The sequence below is a fragment of the Chiloscyllium punctatum genome, chromosome 23, assembly GCF_047496795.1.
Source record: "Chiloscyllium punctatum isolate Juve2018m chromosome 23, sChiPun1.3, whole genome shotgun sequence".
Taxonomy (NCBI): Eukaryota; Metazoa; Chordata; class Chondrichthyes; order Orectolobiformes; family Hemiscylliidae; genus Chiloscyllium; species Chiloscyllium punctatum.
This window is the reverse complement of record NC_092761.1, coordinates 51169431-51175430: the sequence shown is the minus strand read 5'-3', so window position 1 is coordinate 51175430 and position 6000 is coordinate 51169431.

Below are 6000 nucleotides of genomic sequence, written 5' to 3'. Positions count from 1 at the left end.
GGACAAAGGTATCCTCTGAGCAAGTCCAACTTAGAAACATGAGATGCTTGTCCCACCTTTTCAACATAGTCTTCCAAACATGGAATCGGATATGACTCAGTCTTTGTAACGACATTGACTTTGCGATAGTCCCACGCGCAACTGTTAGGTACCATCTGGTTTGGCACCATTACTACGGGTGACCACCAGTCACAGTAACTCACTTCAATTATGTAGTCTTGGAACATATGTTCAATCTCCTTTTGAACTTGTGCCAACTTTAGAGAATTATGTCTGTAAACATTTTGCTTGTTCAGAACAGCATCTCATATGTTTACATCCTAGCTCAGAACAAAGAACACTACAGCACATTACAGGTCCTTTGGCCCTTAATTTGTGCCGAGCAATTATCTTAATCTAAGATCAACCTAACTTACACACTGCTCAACTTACTGCCATCTATGTGCTTGTCCAGCAGTCACTTAAATGCCCCTCCTGTCTCTGACTCTATAACCACCACTGGCAGTGCATTCCAGGCACTCACCACTCTCTGCAAAGAACTCTGAAATCTCCCCTATACCTTCCTCCAGGTGCCTTAAAATTAATACCCCTCTTGACAGCCATTTCTGCCTTGGGGACATGACTCTGTCCAACTACTCGATCTATGCCTCTCATTACCTTGTACACCTCTATCAAGTCACCTTTCATCCTTCTTCTCTTCAGTGTGAAAATCCCTAGCTCATTCAACTTTTCTTCATAAGACAAGCCCTCCAATCTAGGCAGCATCATCATAAATCACCTCTGCACCCTCTCTAAGGTATCTACATCCTTCTTGTAGTGAGGTGACCAGAACTGGACACAATATTCCAAGTGTGGTCTATAGAGCTGCAGCAAAGCCTGGCGGCTCTTAAACACAATCCCCCTGTTAATGTAAGCAAAAACACCATACGCCTTCTTAACAACCCTTTCAACTTGGGTGACAACTTTGAGGGATCAATGGATGTGGACCCCAAGATCCTGCTGTTCCTCCGCACTGCCAAGAATCCTGACTTTAAGGAGAAAATGAGGACTGCAGATGCTGGAGATCAGAGCTGAAAATGTGTTGCTGGAAAAGCGCAGCAGGTCAGGCAGCATCCAAGGAACAGGTCCCGAAACGTCGATTCTCCTGTTCCTTGGATGCTGCCTGACCTGCTGCGCTTTTCCAGCAACACATTTTCGATCCTGACTTTAACCCTGTATTCAGCATTCAAATTTGACCTTCCAAAATGAATCACTTCACATTTGTCAGTGATAGGCAACATGGTTTTGTGCGGGGGATATCGTGCCTTACCAACTTAATAGAGTTCTTTGAGGAAGTGACCAAGTTGATAGATGAAGGAAGGGCTGTTGATGTCATATACATGGACTTTAGTAAGGCATTTGAAAAAGTTTCCTATGGTAGACTAATGGAGAAAGTGAAGTCATATGGTGTGCAGGGTGTTCTAGCTAGGTGGATAAAGAACAGGAGACTGAGAGTAGTAGTTGAAGGGAGTTTCTCGAAATGGAGAAAGGTGACCAGTGGTGTTCCACAGGGATCAGTATTGGGGCCACTGTTGTTTGTGATATACATAAATTATCTGGAAGAAGGCACTGCTGGTATGATCAGCAAGATGACACGAAGATTGGTGGAGTAGCAGAAAGCAGAAGGGACTGTCAAAGAATACGGGAGGATATAGATAGACTGGAGAGTTGGGCGGAAAAGTGGCAGATGGATTTCAATCCAGACAAATGTGAGGTGATGCATTTAGGCAAGACTAAGTCTAGAGCAAATTATACAATGAATGGAAGAGTCTTGGGAAAAGCTGCCGGGCAGAGAGATCTGGGAGTGCAGGTCCATTGTACCCTGAAGGTTGCTGCACAGATGGATAGAGTGGTCAAGAAGACATATAGTATGCTTGCCTTTATCGGACGCGGTATTGAGTATAAGAGCTGGCAAGTCATGTTAAAATTCTACAAGACATTGGTTAGGCCGTATTTAGAATAATGTGTACAGTTCTGGTCGCCACATTACCAAAAGGATGTGGACGCTTTGGAGAGGGTGCAGAGAAGGTTTACGGGGGTGTTGCCTGATATGGAAGGTGCTAACTATGAAGAGAGGTTGAGTAGATTAGGTTTGTTTTCATTAGAAGAAAGGAGACTGAGGGGGAACCTGATTGAGGTTTACAAAATCATGAAGGGTATAGACAGGGTGGATAGAGACCAGCTTTTTCCCCAGGATGAAGGGTTCAATAACGAGAGGTCATGGGTTTCCAGGTGAGAGGTGTTTAAAGGGGGATACACGCGGCAAGTACTTCACACAGAGGGTGGTGGGCGTCTGGAACGCGTTGCTAGAGGCAGGCACAGTAGATTCATTTAAGATGCGTCTGGACAGATGCATGAGTAGATGGGGAGCAGAGGGATACAGATGCTTTGGAATTGGGCGACAGGTTTAGACAGGAGATCTGGATCGGCTTTGGCTTGAAGGGCCGAGGGGCCTGTTCCTGGGCTGTAAATTGTTTTGTTCTTTGTTCTTTGTTCTGAATTCCATCTGTCACCTCTCATCCCAGCTCTGCATCCTGTCAATGTCTTGTTGTCGCCTGCAACAGCCCTTGACACTATTTACAACACCACTGACCTTTGTGTCATTGGCAAACTTGCTAACCCACCTGCCACTTCTTCATCCAAGTTATTTATAATAACTACAAAGAGCAGAGGCCCAAGAACAGAGCTCTGCAGGACACCACTGGTCACCAACCTCCAGGCAGAATACTTTCCATCCCCTACCACTCGCTGTCTTCTTTTGGTCAGCCAGTTCTGTATCCAGGCAGCCACATTTCCCTTGATCCCATGCCTCCTAACTTTCTGAATGAGCCTATTGTGGGAAACCTTATCAAATGCCTTACTGAAATCCATACTAACCACATCCACTGCTCGCCCTTCGTCAGATTGTCTCGTCACATCCTCAAATAACTCAAAGGCTTGTGAGGCATGACCTGCCCCTCACAAAGCCATGCTGACTATCTTTAATCAAACTATGCTTTTCCAAATAACATAGAACATAGAAAAGTACAGCACAGAACAGGCCCTTTGGCCCACAATGTTGTGCCAAGGTTTAATTCTAATGTAAAATATAGTAACTTAACCTACGCACCCCTCAACTCACTGCTATCCATGTGCATGTCCAGCAGTCACTTAAATGTCCCCAATGACTCTGCTTCCACCATCACCGCTGGCAACACATTCCATGCATTCACAACTCTCTGCATAAAGGACCTACCTCTGACATCTCCTCTATACCTTTCTCCTAATATCTTAAAACTATGACCTGTCAATCCTGCCCTGGGGAAAAGTCTCTGGCTATTGACTCTATCCATTCCTCTCATTATCTTGTATACCTCGATCAGGTCTCCTCTCTTCCTCCTTCCCTCCAGAGAGAAAAGTCTGAGCTTTTTCAACCTTTCTTCATTAGGCAAGCCCTCCAGTCCAGGCAGCATCCTGGTAAACCTTCTTTGCACCCTCTCCAAAGCCTTTGTATCTTTCCTGTAGTAGGGCGACCAGAACTGGACACAATATTCCAAGTATGGTCTCACTGGGGACTTGTAGAGCTGTAGCAAAACCTTGTGGCTCTTAAACTCGATCCCCCTGTTAATGAAAACCAAAACACCATATGCTTTCTTAACAACCCTATACACTTGGGTGACAACTTTGAGGGATCAATGTACTTGCACACCCAGATCCTTCTGTTCCTCCACGCTGCCAAGAATCCTGTCTTTAATTCTATATTCAGCATTCAATTTTGCCCTTCCAAAATGCATCACTTCACATTTATCCAGGTTGAACTCCATCTGCCATTTCTCAGCCCAGCTCTGCATCCTGTTTATGTTGCGCTGCAGCCTGCAATAGACCTCCCTGCTATTATCGGCACCTCCAACCTTTTTGTCATCTGCAAATTTACTAAACCACCTCTCAACCTCCGCGTCCAAGTCATTTATAAAAACTACGAAGAGTAGAGGCCCAAGAACAGAGCCCTGCAGGACCCCACTCAACACTGATCTTTAGGCAGAATAATTTTCATCTACAACCACTCTCTGCTTTCTGTCAGCCAACCAATTCGGAATCCAAATAGCCAAATCTCCCTGTATCCCATACTTCCTGACTTTATGAATAAGGCTACCATGGGGAACCTTATCAAATGTCTTGCTGAAGTCCATACACACCACATCCACTGCTCGACCTTCATTGACCTGTCTTGTCACCTCCTCAAAGAACTCAATAAGATTTGTGAGGCATGACCTGTCCCTCACAAAGCCATTCTGACTGCCTTTAATCACGCTATGCTTTTCCAAATAGTGATAGATCGTATCCCTCAGAATTCTTTCTAAACTTTTGCTGACCACAGACGTAAGACTGACTGGTCTGTAATTGCCAGGGATTTCCCTTTTACCCTTGAAAAGAGGAACAACATTCGCCTCCTTCCAATCCTCCGGTACGACTCCTGTGGAGAGTGAGGAGGCAAAGATCATCACCAGTGGCTTAGCAACCTGCTTTCTCACTTCCCGGAGCAGCCTGAGATAAATCTGGTCTGGCCCTGGGGACTTATCAATCTTAATGTTTTCTAAACTTTCCAGCATTAATCTTGATCTGGTCAAGCCTGTACTCCCGGCTCCTCAAAGTTCTCATTCACAACAAGGTCTCTTTCCTTGGTGAAAACTGAAGCAAAATACTCATATCCGCTCAGGCACCATGTACAAGTTCCCTACACTATCCCTACGCTATCTTATTCCTCACATATGAGTAAAATGCCTTTGGGTTCTCCCTAATCGTATTTGCCAAGCCTTTTCTGTGCCCCCTCCTGGCTATCCTCAGTCCATTTCTGAGCTCCTTTCTAGCAAGCCTGTAATCCTCTGAAGTTGTGCTAGATCCTTGCTTCCTCCACCTTACATAAGCTGCCTTCTTACTTTTGGCAAGAAGCTCCTCTGTTCTCATCATCCAAAGTTCCTTAATCTTACTCCTTCTTACCTGTCTCAGAGGAATAAATGCGTGCATCACTCGCAACAACTGCTCCTTAAACAGTCTCCACATGTCTGCCGTGCCCTTTCTGTGGAACAATTGCTCCCAATCTGTACTTCCCAACTCCTGTCTGATAGCGTCATAATTTCCTTTTCCCCAATTAAATATCTTCCCTCGGTAACTGCTCCTTTCCCTCTCTAAGGCTATGGTAAATGTTAGGCAGTTGTGATCACTGTCACCAAAGTGTTCTCCCACCGCGAGATCTGACACCTGTTCTGTCTCATTGCCGAGCCCCAAATCCAAAATGGCCTCTCCCCTTGTCGGTCTGTCTACATTCTGAGTAAGGAAACCCTCCTGAATACACCTGACAAAAACGGCTCCATCCAAACCATCTGTACTTAGGAAGTGCCAGTCGATATTGGGAAAGTTGAAATCACCCATAACAACAACCCTGCTACCTCTGCATTCTTCCAGAATCTGCCTGCCTATGCGTTCTTTAATCTCTCTATTGCTATTAGGTGGTCTGTAGAAAACTCCCAATGAGGTGGCTGTTCCCTTGTTGTTCCTAACTTCCACCCATACCGACTCAGTAGACAAATCTTCCTCAACAACCTTTGTTTCTATAGCTGTGATGCACTCTCTGACTAGCAATGCTACACCCCTCCTCGTTTTCTACCCTCCCTATTCTTTATAAATGTTCTAAACCCTGGAACATCAAGCAACCATTCCTGCCTCTGTGAAACCCACATCTCCATTATGGCCACAACATCGTATCCCCAAGTACTGATCCATGCTCTAAGTTTGTCACTCATACTTCTGACACTCCTTGCATTGAAGCAGACACACTTTAACCAATCCCTTTGTTTCATCACATGAGAAACCTTCCTGATAGATTCACTACATCCTGTCACTGCCCCATTTGCAATTGTCCCCCTCTCAGATATGTGGCTATGATTCCCACCCCCCTGCCAATCTAGTTTAAACCTTCCTGAA